At 35.0% G+C, this 14,393-nt stretch overlaps 1 protein-coding gene and 1 long non-coding RNA gene across 5 annotated transcripts in view; one reads left to right on the top strand and one right to left on the bottom strand.

Moving 5' to 3' along the window:
* diaph2 (diaphanous-related formin 2) overlaps positions 1-14,393 on the top strand; it is a 1,018,926-nt gene that overhangs the window by 307,932 nt on the left and 696,601 nt on the right. The gene's annotated exons all lie outside the window — the stretch shown is intronic.
* On the bottom strand, positions 6,403-9,104 carry LOC133644877 (uncharacterized). The gene is made up of 3 exons (XR_009824849.1): positions 7,740-9,104; positions 6,682-7,671; positions 6,403-6,596 (listed from the first exon to the last, which is right to left on the bottom strand). It is a non-coding gene; the product is annotated as an uncharacterized LOC133644877 (long non-coding RNA).

Raw genomic sequence — 14,393 nt, 5'->3', positions numbered from 1 at the left:
ATAATCGTGTTGATATGTCCTCCTTCTGCATCTTCAGGGTTTGTGCAGGTCATTAAAAAGCATTAGAAGTCTATAGGCTATATAAATAATCTTTGATTGATTGATTAATAAATGGATTTTTTGAAAATGAAGGCCTTAATTGGCAATAAAAAAGCATTAAGTACCATGTCCAGAGGCATTCGAAAAAAAATTATACAATTGCAATTGGCAACAAAACCAACCACCCGACCCAGTTTTTCTAATTGGAGAAAAAATCTGCACTCCAAGATCCTCAATATTTATTGCGGCGCAATATGGAGAGTGCATTTTATTTTTGTTTGTTTGTTTACCTATTTAGGATAATTATGTTATTGACCTTCTAATTACAACAGTTAAAAATACTACAGTGATGAAAAATATGTATATTTTGTGTGAAATGGTGACTCTTGTTATATTCTTATTTTTACTGTTATATATTTGTATTTTATACCCCCATTATTTACTTTTTACTTTTTAAATTCGATCTCAACTCCGTACACTGCTGCTGAAATTTAAATTTTCCTGAGGGAACTCTCCTGAAGGAATCAATAAAGTTCTATCTATCTATCTATCTATCTATCTATCTATCTATCTATCTATCTATCTATCTATCTATCTATCTATCTATCTATCTATCTATCTATCTATCTATCTATCTATCTATCTATCTATCTATCTATCTATCTACTTGCATTGTTAATATATTATATTTTGATTACATTAGTACTTAATTTGGCCACAGTTAATGTAAATTTTACAACAATTCAACATTTATCCCTCCATTTTCTACTGCTGGTCCCTTATTATTTTTCAGATTACCAGTATACTAATAATATTAGTGCTTAATGCTTAGAATTGTCTTTCCAGACAACTGTATGCTTTTGACTATATATAATAACAATCTGCAGTAAGACATGGTAATTAACATGGTTTTAAGGTGCATTAAGCTAGATTTTCTTGAACCATCTTGAACTCTAACTTGTAATAAATAATTCACCCCTATACAATAATACCCTACCCTAATACCCTACTGTGCAATATTACCCTTCGAGTGCAATACATCCGACACTGATTGTTATCACTCCGGTACTCTTGTCTTGTTCTGTATATTGTACATTATTTTGTATATTGTTTTATATATTGTACAGGATTGCTTATTATTTTTTATTGGATAGTAGTCTATTTATTTCAATTCTTAGTTGTATCTTTATTACTTCTCGTGTAATTTATTTTTATCCCATATTTGTTCCCACTACTGCACCTTAAATTGGAGTCCTTAATCTTGTTATATGCAAATATAATGACAATAACGTCCATTCTATTCTATTCTATTCTATTCTATTTACTGATACATGCATAAACCCTGATGGTGCACCTCGGGATGTAGCATTAAACGGTATTAATGATAACTGCAGAAAAACTCCTGATGCCGTTTTAAATGATAATTATCGTTAAAAAAAACATGATTGATAACCACACTAGCTCGTCTAGATTCTAACATGAAAACAAGAGGCATTAAGGTCCTTCCCCATGGAAAAAGTCATGTCCCAAATCTAAACGTCTATAAACTGACTGTTTCCCTGGACAATTTTCCTTGTGAATCATTAAAGTTTGTCTAAGTTTCAATCAATACACAGAGGACTTTAACAGGAAGTGAACTTTTGTGACGCCACATAAACCGGAAGTGAAGCAAAGTCGACCCTCGTTTTGCCTTTATAATGAGAAAAACATTGTACAACTTAAAAAAAACAAAAACAGAATAAGATAAACACCTGTAAACACTGAAATACAAAATAATACGGCTCCAAGGAATAATTCATCCTTTCATCGACTTAATTGCTCTCATCACTGTCATCCTCTCTTCTTTCCACCCGTCTGGTCAGGCAGTTTAAAGTCCAAAAACTGTTCAGCGTTCTTTTCTGGTAGCTTAAACGTGATGCTGTCGGACTTGTACCGGATCTGGCATTTTGTGAATGCAACGTCAAAGAAATGGGCTACGACTCAAGAGGATCAGTTTAAGATAGCATCTATACTCCAGCTGAAATGAGGACTACACACCGTTTCGGGAAGAAGTTTGTGTGCACTCATCAAGGGCATGAATTTAATAAATTTTAGACTGATTGATTTATTCTTTTATCAGGACGGAAGGCCTGCACAGGGTCAACATTTTGCATTCAAGCTTAAATAGAACCACCTGTGTCTTTTTTGTCTGGCTGAAGGTTTCTAAGCCTTATTTATCTGGTAAATATTTATCTTTATTTGCCAGCATTAAAATGTCGTTTGACTACTCATTGGATGGACAAATAATTAGAAAAAAATGGAAAGTACAACTCGGCTTATTCCGATCAAAATATATTTGAACTTATGACTTTGCAGGCATTTATGCATTGCCATGTTGTTCAATAGCAGAATTAAAAAAAAATGTCTCTGTGGGTGAAGGCGGTACCGCTTGCTTTATGCACACATGGATGGTTAGCGAGACGCACCTTAAGAGAACAAAAACTGGAAGAAAAACGATGATCTGTGTTCCCTTTTCTGGAATATTTCGGCTTCAAACCGAATGAGCAATATGAGCCCATCAACACAGACAAACAAGCTAGTATTAGTTGGAAAGTGATGGCAACAAAAAAAGACGAGTACTGGTAAACAAACCGCCCAAACTGGTTTTTCCAGGGGGAAAATAATGTTTAATTTGTATTGAAGTGCAATTTTTGCTAGCAGAGACTTGAGTCCATTTTTTTTAATGCTGTTTATTGTACTTTCTTGGCTTTATAGCGCACCAAATTTTAGAAGAACAAAATATTTCTGCACAGGAACAGGAACATAAGCCAGTACGAAAGATTTTGTAAATGTTTATTTTCAAACCTTAATTGTTCCCAAACGGTGTCTGTTACACGGCAGTAAAACGGCTGGTCAAACAAAACAGAAGTCATTAGCTGTAGAAGCTAGCTCTCCAATCAGCGAAACAGACTCAACAACTCCGTGGTGACGTTTTATGGACTTTACAAAAAGAATGCCATTTTGAGTTAATAATACTATAACACAGACACTTGTAAACGTGTTAGCATATTTGCTCACGCAAACGGCGCTAGCTTGATTACATTACGATAGCACGTAAAAATGTGCATGAAAACACTCCTACAGACATCAGACATGGGACGGTTTAGTAAGTATGAATTGGTTTAGTTATATTGTAAAACTTACAAACATTGCTTGGTGCGATGAATGAAGAAACGCTATACATGAAGAGTAGACGAAACAGGATATACTTCCGGTTCAAGGCACTAAACAGGAAGTTCCTAGTGTTGTCTATACCAATATTTTGGTACCGGTACCAAAATGTATTTCGATACTTTTTGCTACTTTTTCTAAATAAAGGGGACCACAAAAAATGTCATTATTGGCTTTATTTTTCAAACAAATCTTAGGGTACATTAAACATATGTTTATTATTGCAAGTTTGTTCAAGACAACTTGTCTTTTAGTGGTAAGTAAGCAAACAAAGGCTTCTAATTTAGCTGCTGACATATGCAGTAACATATTGTGTCATTTTCCATTCTATTATTTTGTCAAAATTATTAAGGAGAAGTGGTAATAAATGAATTAATCTACTTGTTCATTTACTGTTAATATCTGCTTACTTTCTCCTTTAACATGTTCTATCTACACTTCTGTTAAAATGTAATAATCACTTATTCTTCTGTTGTTTGAATACTTTACATTAGTTTTGGATGATACCACAAATTTGGGTATCGAACCGATACCAAGTCGTTAAAGGATCACACATTGGTCATATTCAAAGTCCTTATGTGTCCAGGGACATATTTCCTGACTTTATAAACATAGCATACTTTTTTTTTTTTTACGCAAAAATATTTTGTGATGCTAAAAAATATCGATGTAATCATAGTAGTGTCGACTTGGTATCATTACAGTGGATGTTAGGTGTAGATCCGCAGGTACAGTATAGTACAGTATATGATTCATTAGTATCACGGTACTATACTTGTACCGGTATACCGTACAACCCTAGCCTGCAGTGAGTCAACTTGTCCAAAAGGTGGCGCCATAGCACAAACATCGACACACCTTTTCAGCGTCTCTGTCGGTATTGAAAACTATTTGTTGAATACAAAACATTATGACTGTTATTAGATAAAACATCCATTATTTATCTGCACAAATTTTATATGACGCAGGGCTCAAAGCGTATGAAAAAGTACCTGCTTATAGTACGAAAAATAGAGTATATATTTATATTAATTAATAATTCAAAATATATAATATTGTTTATCGGCAGTAATTTGCGATCATGTCGAACTTAGTGCCGACGTAAGAATTGTTGGATAACTTTTGAAGCCATTTATACACAAACTGAGTCATCTGGATATTCATCGATTCAGCATTTTTGTAGAAGCAGCAATACATTCTAGAAGTATATACTAAAATATAGTTTTACCCGCTGAGTGCTTAGCATGACGCTCTTCTCGTCCCTATGATGTTTGGGCAGCCTGCTAATTTGCTCCCGCAGGCCTGTGTTTGTCTAATAGTTTAATTGGCGAGGCTGCCCACCTGTTTGGCAGCGCAGGTGGCCGCGGGGCCCATTGTGCTGAGGGCTTTATCTCTCAGGCAGCTCCGCACAGGTGCGTGGCGTGCAGCCTCCGCAGATCCACCCACAGATGGCATCGCCTGAAGCGGCGGATGCCGACTGTTTCCAGTCTCTCCTCCTCAGCCGCAGCAGTGTTTTTCGCACTTCTTGTTTTTATGCTCTTGACAATTACCTGGCTTGTAATTCTACTCTCCTTACTTTTATTTTGCCGTGTTGGATAGAGGACGTGCGAGATGGACTCGTTACGAGTTATTGCATTTCTTGGGCCGTTGACAAGAAATGTTTAAGCTTAAAATTAGGGATGTCCGATATTCCGATATTGTCCAACTCTTTAATTACAGATACAGATATCAACCGATACCGATATCAACCGATACTGATATATACAGTCGTGGAATTAACACATTATTATGCCTGATTTGGACAACCAGGTATGGTGAAGATAAGGTCCTTTTTAAAAAAAAAAAATAAAAAAAATAAGATAAATAAAATAAAAACATTTTCTATATAAAAACAGTCACATAGAAACCAGTAATTAATGAAAATGAATAAAATTAACTGTTAAAGGTTAGTAATATTAGTGGACCAGCAATCATGTGTGCTTACAGACTGTATCCCTTGCAGACTGTATTGATATATATTGATATATAATGTAGGAACCAGAATATTGATAACAGAAAGAAACAACCCTTTTGTGTGAATGAGTGTAAATGGGGGAGGGAGGTTTTTTGGGTTGGTGCACTAATTGTAAGTGTATCTTGTGTTTTTTATGTTGATTTAATTAAAAAAAAAACAAAAAAACCATAACGATAATAAAAAAAACAATACCGATAATTTCCGATATTGCATTTTAAAGTATTTATCGGCCGATAATATCGGCTTATCGGACATCTCTATTTAAAATGTATTTCTATCCAGGGTCCTCTATGACTTGTACACAGAGATTTAAGGACCAGGAAAAAATCAAGGTTGCAAACAAATAATTAGTATTAATATAATTGTAATCATTGTTTTTGTTTTTTTTTTATAAAAGGGAATACAAAATATTTCAAATAAAAAAATAATTCCTTTGGAAATGCAATTTATTTATTTAAATTTAAATTTAATACACACTTTTGTGTAACACTCATTAAGACATATACAAATCTGTATTTGTTTCAATTACAGATAAAACATATATATATATATATATATATACCATAAATTCCGGACTATAAGCCGCTACTTTTTTCCTACGTTTTCTGCAGCTTATAAAATGGAGCGGCTAATTTATGGATTTTTTTTTGCTGATGGCAATAATAAAATACATTTTGTAAGACTTTAGTACGGGGAACACATATTCACCATTGATTAGTTTCTTTTTAACATGTGGATTAGTAACATATTAGATCTTAATTAGTCATTATTAAGTACTTATAAATGCCTTATTCTGCATGGCCTTTTTATACAAGCAGTAAGCCATTAACTAAGAGTCTTCCCTCAATAACCTCAGAACTATTGCTTATTAGTAACCCTAACCCTTATATGTTCCCCTAGTGTCCAAATAACTCTAAATTAAGTCTTTGTTACTTTAATAAGCAACTAATTAATGGTGAATATGTTCCCCATACTAAAGTTTTACCCTAATTTTGTATAAAAAAACAACAAAAACTAACAAACAAGTAAAAACACTTACATGGTGTTTTATTGTATGTGCCATTTTTGGACTAATTTGCTCACTGCAGTGAAGTGAAGTATATTTATATAGCGCTTTTCTCTAGTGACTCAAAGCGCTTTACATAGTGAAACCCATGATCTAAGTTACATTTAAACCAGTGTGGGTCCAAGAATACAACGGCAGTGACTAGGATGGCGGAAGCGGGGATCGAACATGGAACCCTCATCACCGCTCTACCAACCGAGCCACGCCTGCAGGTGCTGCAGTGCCCTTCCATTTATCGATAGTGTCAGGTTCAAACACTGATGACATCTATTAAACAAGACAAGAAGCAAGGAATTAAACAGAGACATAATTAAATGTAGCTCAATTGAGGAGAAACGCGTAGACACTGTACCCTTGCACAGTGTTGTCCCACGCTCTGACGAAAGATTGTACGCCTCCTCTTTTATTTGGACTTTCCCTGATTTCATGGCAACAGCTGTTTCTAAGGGACAGGGGTCGTAAACAGCCATCACCTTTGGTTACAAAACAGTTCAAAGAAAAGGTCGTAAAAACAGTTCAAAGAAAATGTGCCTGGAGCTTGCATCAGGTCCTGCTTCCTCTCCGTTTTGTAGATCTCGGGTCAAGACAATATCTTCCTGTGGATTACAATACATCAAAGAAACTGACACCTTCATGTTGCTTCCCATCCTACACAGTGGAGTTTTACAAGCCTTTTGCTTGGCAGGATCAAAGACAGCTTTTGTCTGCTCGCCGGGCGAGCTGAACTCAATGTAACACAAAGTTTTGTGATAACTTAGATACAATTATCTAGAAAAAGATAGTGATTTTTTATTTTTTAACCGGAGTGCTGTTCAGTCTTCTAGCCGTCCGTAGCGTTTCTACTCGTATGGATTATTCATTCAGCACGCCAAGCAACATTTGTAAGTTTTACAATATAACTAAAACTGTTTATACTTACTCAACCGTCCTACATGCGATGTCAGTAGGGGGGTTTTCATGCATATTTGTATGTGCTATCGGAATGCAATGACGCTAACACGTTTACGAGTGTCTGTGCTAGTATTATTTACTTACAACGGCAGTATTGTTTCAGTTCCGTAAATTCACAAAGACCTCACCGTGGAGTTATTGAGTCTGTTTAGCTGATTGGAGAGCTAGCTTTCCCTAGCTCGTGGGTCAATGACGATGGAAGACGAGGAATTATGGTGTTGGGTTGTGAAAGGAACTTTGAATGCTCCAGGATACCAAAACATTTTGGACAGTTCCATGCTCCCAACCTTGTGGGAACAGTTTGGAGCGGGCCCCTTCCTCTTCCAACATGACTAGTGTGGATGAACTTGACTGGCCTGCACAGAGTCCTGACCTGAACCCGATAGAACACCTTTGGGATGAATTAGAATGGAGACTGAGAGCCAGGCCTTCTCGACCAACATCAGTGTGTGACCTCACCAATGGAAGAAAAATTCCTCTAAACACACTCCGCAACCTTGTGGACAGCCTTCCCAGAAGAGTTGAAGCCGTAATAGCTGCAAAAGGTGGACCGACATCATATTGAACCCTGTGGGTTAGGAATGGGATGGCACCTAAAGTTCATATGTGAGTCAAGGCAGGTGGTCAAATACTTTTGGCAATAATAATAATAATAATATATTTTATTTGTAAAAATCACTTTATATTGAGTAACCAATCTTAAAGTGCTACAATGTATTAAAAAAATAATAAATAAATAAAAAGATAATAAATAAATAAATAAAAATAACAACTACAACAGCCAAATAGCTATAACTAGTATGCATACATCTAAAAAAAAAAGTTTTTTTTTAAAAAAAGAAGGGCTTTTAAGCCTTTTTAAAAAGCATCCACAGTCTGTGGGGCCCTCAGGTGGTCAGGGAGAGCGTTCCACAGATTGGGAGCGGCGGAGCAGAAAGTGTATCTGCGGATTATAGTCCGGTGCGACTAATATACAGACATATTTATTATTTTCTTCTAAATTTTAGTGCGCGCGTCTTATATCGGGGGTACACTCTGTAGTCCGGAAAATACGGTCGCTGTCCCCGTCTTTTCAAGTTAAATTAGAAAAATATTAGCATACGTTTTAACAATTGCCAGATAATATAGTAGACACTCTTAAACTCCACAAAAGAGACCAGAGGTGGTAAATATGTCACACCAAGCCAGCAATCGACACCTAAGGTGCAATCAAGGCAACGGTTTCGACTTTGCAATGCTCAGGTGATCATTGCAGTATTTTGGGGGTGGTTCACATGGTGTGGAGGATAATCATAATCTATTAGATAAAGCTCCCTTTCAATTGATCGTCGGTGAAGAGCCATTGATTAAAACAAATTAATTCCATCCAAGTGCTGTATTTTCTTGCTTCGCAGCAATGCTCCGTTAATATTGAAGACGCGCTACTCGGAAAGTCCGATGCATTAAACTGTATTCGGGCCCGTTACGGAATCGGTCAGGTTATAATGTAGCCTCGTGTTTGACATGCTAAATCACTGAGACTGTCCGTGCTGGTGCTCGGTTTCAAGCCACGCAAAAGGCATCACTTGGAAGCGTGCGGGTCAGTGATCCCACGGGAGGACCGCACTTGAAAGGTAATACGGGACAAATAGATGCTTCCGATAACAAGGCTGCCCACCTATTTCTGATAAAATGCAATGTTTCCCACAGGACTGGGATCTTTTTTCGAGGCAGTGGGCGCTTATTTCAATTGCAAGGCACCCTTGCATAAATCAGTAAACGGTGTATAAAAGGTTGCTGCATGCTTTGAATGGGAAAAAGGTACTCCGACCTGGGGGGCAACTATCAAACATCATGAAGGATTATATCATTTTTTGTTAAGAACAATATGGAATAAAAATGGTTTTCAGTTGGACTTTTTTGTCCTGATTAAAAAATGTCTTTTTTCTTTTCTTTGCCACTTAAGGCTAAATTAAGGAACATATATTGGTTATGTGTGTACAATTTTAAAAGTTAATTAATTTTATCAGACAGGTCTTGGTAAAAATATTTCAGATTCCTTTGATAAATATTACTCTTTAATACAAAGTCAATGGGGCCTTTTTGTTAAAAATGTCACAACTTTCTTAATGTTTACCCCATTTTTAAAATGGTTGGCATTGTTGGAAAAGTTGTTAAACAAAGTAACAGAAAACAAAATGGTTTCACAGTTATGGTGTATTTTTATTTGATCAAATTCATGAAATTAGCGTAGGATGTAGTTTAGTCCCGATACCAATATTTTGGTACTGGTACCAAAATGTTTTTTGATACTTTTCTAAATAAAGGGGGCCACACAAATGGCATTATTGGCTTTATTTTAACAACAAATATTAGGGTACATTAAACATATGTTTCTTATTGCAATTGTGTCCTTAAATAAAATAGTGAACATACAAGACAACTTGTTTTTTAGTAGTAAGTAAGCAAACAAAGGCTCCTATTTTAGTCTGCTGACATATGCAGTAATATACTGTCATTTATCATTCTATTATTTTGTCAAAATTATTAAGGACAAGTGGTAGAAAATGAATTATTAATCTACTTGTTCATTTACTGTTAATATCTGCTTATTTTCACTTTTAACATGTTCTATCTACACTTCTGTTCAAATGTAATAATCACTTATTCTTCTGTTATTAGATACTTGCACAATTATAGAATCAATTAGCAAACATCAATAATCAATCATTTATTTACTTATTGTAAATAAACCTAATCAAGAGATCCGACCAGCTCCTTTATTATCGGGCACTTTTGGTCCAGTTTTGCACACATTTCCAATAATTTAATCCATTTTACTGTTTCTTATTCCAAATTATTTTATTTTTTTTAAAGTTGCAAGAGATAAACACTTTATTTAGTGAAAGGAAAAGAAAAGAAAAATGCATCCATATACATAAAATAAAGAGGCATCAATAATAAAAACATTTTAATCAAATCGTAGCTCCTGAATCGTAATCGAATCGTGAGTTAGCCAAAGATTCCCACCTCCAGACTTAGACAAACTTTAATGATCCACAAGGGAAATTGTTCAACACAGTAGCTCAGTTAGAATGATGGAAAGTGTAAGGATGGAAAGGACAATGCAGGTATACTAGTGGATACGGTTACTTTTAACAAGAAAATACGAATATATTTGCATGTTGGAGCTTTCTAGCCTACGATTATTTACGTCGTGGTTGCGAACCCCTCGTTTTGTTTGCCTGTAAATAGGCATATTACCATGGACGAGGACTGGGATCACTGACTGGAACTCTTCTAATGATCTTTGCTCACTCAACTCCTTCTGTTTGCATGTTCGTATCGGCATATTTGCCATGCAAATTGAAACATTTGGACGGATGAACTGTTGTGTTGTCCACATATTGACACAAATACACTGATTATCAAAGCAAACAAAATGTAAGTTTTTGCCATATTTTCCCAATCTGCCCAATGTTGTCTGATTTATAATTTTACCAACTTGTGATGGAGTCAGGAACAAAATTCCACTTTAACGAAAATGAATGCAAATCGTCACTTTCTACTCGTCCTTTATCTCACAGGTAACACAACATTCCTACAATCTACTTGCGCCGACGCTGTCTAATAAACCATATTCACCTTCGCAAATATTAGCCCCATTACCTGCTACCTGAAGACTGTGACAGCACCATCATGCAAAGTTGCATAAACAAAGTGAATTCTGCTCCCTCAGCCGTGACGCCTTGTCTTCCGTCTTTTGTTGTCCTCGTCTTTTTGTTAGTTTTTTTTTGTTATGCTTCCCTGACTCGGGGAACGCAAACACAGACGCTCTGCATTGTTATTCTGCACTTCACTGAGTCGCTTTGTGCTCGCTTCGTTTTGTGCTGTCAGGAAATATTGAAGGCTCAATTTGAGCCCTTTTGTGTGTACCTGGACCAACAAACACAACAGTAAATATCATGGAAGGACATGCAGTTGCCTCAGAAACAAACATGGCGTCGAACAAATGCTGTGCTGAATACCCAGAATGTCATAAAAAGGTTGGCAGAGGAATCTTTGATTGGATGTGTGCTATGATCTTCAAAGCATTCAAACAAATGTTCTCATAAAGTAGTGAAGACATGATCAACATCCGGACAATCAAAGGCCAAATACCAATTGGTCAGATCTTAGACTTAGACTTAGATTGGTCAGATCTAGTCTTAGACTTAGATTGGTCAGATCTAGTCTAGTGGTTGGAGCTAGTACCTCAGTGTAGGCTTCATCAGTTCATCCTCATAGACTTAGATTGGTCAGATCTAGTCTAGTGGCTGGAGCCAGTACCAGTGTAGGCTTCATCAGGCTTTTTTATGATTTTTTTTCGACCTTTAGAACACTTTCTTGTGGTTTACATAACATGTAATGGTGGTTCTTTGGTCAAAATGTTGCATACATTATGTTTTACAAACCATCTGCATTACGCTTTCTGACCGTCTCTTCAGGATGCGCCGTTTTGTGGGCGGTCTCATTTACGTGTCTCCACTTCAACAGCGTCTTTGTTGTACTGGTAGTTTTTAGCATAGGGAAACCCGCGAAACAGGCTTGTAGTGATGATATAGCCTCTTGTGTTTTCCTGACCTAACGTGTATATATATATATATATATATATATATATATATATATATATATATATATATATACACTACCGTTCAAAAGTTTGGGGTCACATTGAAATGTCCTTATTTTTGAAGGAAAAGCACTGTACTTTTCAATGAAGATAACTTTAAACTAGTCTTAACTTTAAAGAAATACACTCTATACATTGCTAATGTGGTAAATGACTATTCTAGCTGCAAATGTCTGGTTTTTGGTGCAATATCTACATAGGTGCATAGAGGCCCATTTCCAGCAACTATCACTCCAGTGTTCTAATGGTACAATGTGTTTGCTCATTGGCTCAGAAGGCTAATTGATGATTAGAAAACCCTTGTGCAATCATGTTCACACATCTGAAAACAGTTTAGCCCGTTACAGAAGCTACAAAACTGACCTTCCTTTGAGCAGATTGAGTTTCTGGGGCATCACATTTGTGGGGTCAATTAAATGCTCAAAATGGCCAGAAAAAGAGAACTTTCATCTGAAACTCGACAGTCTATTCTTGTTCTTAGAAATGAAGGCTATTCCACAAAATTGTTTGACTTTTGAACGGTAGTGTATATATATATATATGTATATATATATGTATATATATATATATATATATATATATATATATATATATATATATATATATATATATATATATATATGCATATATACGTATATATATATATGTATATATATGTATATACAGTATATATATATATACATATATATATATATATATATATGTATATATATGTATATACAGTATATATATATATACATATATATATATATATATATATGTATATGTATATATATATATGTATATATATATGTATATATATATATATATATATATATATATATATATATATATATATATATATATATATATATATATATATATATATATATATATATATATATATGTGTCTTAATTAGATTATCCAAAAAATAGTGCTCGATACCGTGGTAGAGCGTAATATGTATGTGTGGGAAAAAATCACAAGACTATTTCATCTCTACAGGCCTGTTTCATGAGGGGTTTCCTCAATCCTCAGGAGGATTGAGGAAACCCCTCATGAAACAGGCCTGTAGAGATGAAATAGTCTTGTGATTTTTTCCCACACATACATATATATATATATATATATATATATATATATATATGTGTGTATGTATGTATGTATGTATGTATGTGTATATATATATATGTATGTGTGTATATATATATATATATATATATATATATATATATATATATATATATATATATATATGTATGTATATATATATATATATATATATATATATGTATGTATATATATATATATATGTATGTATATATATATATATATATATATATATATATATATATATATATGTATATATATATATATATGTATGTATATATATATATATATATATATATATATATATATATATATATATATATATATATATATATATATATATGTATATATATATATATATATATGTATATATATATATATATATATATATATATATATATATATATATATATATATATATATATATATATATATATATATATATATATATATAAATATGTATAATGTTATTTATTTATTATTTCATTTTTTATATATATATTCATCGGCAGGGGCGCCTTATAATCCGGCGGGTCCTATGGTCCGAAAAATACAGGAGCATTTTTAGCTTCAAACAGTACGCTATTGTATTGTTTTTGGCCTTTAATCAGCAAGACAACAGCGTTCCGTGTGCGTTGCAAATACATTTTTTGAGAATGCTCCAGAGGGGGACTATGTGGAAACGCTGCCTTGCCGTTGTCATGTAAACAGGCAAACTACTGCTTTTTGATGTCCGTGCGTGTTCAGTTCGTCTTGGCGTTTGCTTAATAACCTGCATGCCAGTTAATGAGGTGTGATTACCGTTAGCGGGGGGGTGTATGTTTCTAATTTAGCCACTGATCACAGTATGAATACTTTGGCACGACGTAACCAGCTGTCTAAAGGTACATCTGTCTTCATGGAAGGGCCCAGTCGATACAGATGGCTTTTATACTCAAAAGTCAGACTATTCCAAATCATTGTCAAAAGGGTGTTATAAATAATCGACGTACGCCCTTTTAACGTCTGGAAATTGCTGCATGCATTGTGTGTTTATTGACAGTCGGGGTACTGGAAACAAGCGATGCTAATGGCATCATCTCGGCTACGGCCGCACGGACGCCTCCCCCCCCCGCCCCCGGTCCCCTCCTCCTTCGACAAACAGGCCCATCTGCACTGGATCATTTGCCGTCTCCCGATACGCTGTGGTTTATAGGCAATTATCTCTGGCGATCCATTATCGATTACGGTGTTATCTTTCTCGCATTGCTCAATTTTGGCGGCGCGAGCGCAGGCAGCTTCGCACGAGGGCAGCAGGATACAAACAGCCCGGTGATGGGAGCTCTAGTTAAGATGGATGCTTGTTCATTTGCTCCTAAATGGGTGTTAGTTT

Source organism: Entelurus aequoreus, linkage group LG28 (assembly GCF_033978785.1).
Source record: "Entelurus aequoreus isolate RoL-2023_Sb linkage group LG28, RoL_Eaeq_v1.1, whole genome shotgun sequence".
NCBI lineage: Eukaryota > Metazoa > Chordata > Actinopteri > Syngnathiformes > Syngnathidae > Entelurus > Entelurus aequoreus.
Note: the sequence above shows the minus strand (reverse complement) of the source record. Positions and strands in the feature narration are given on the sequence as shown.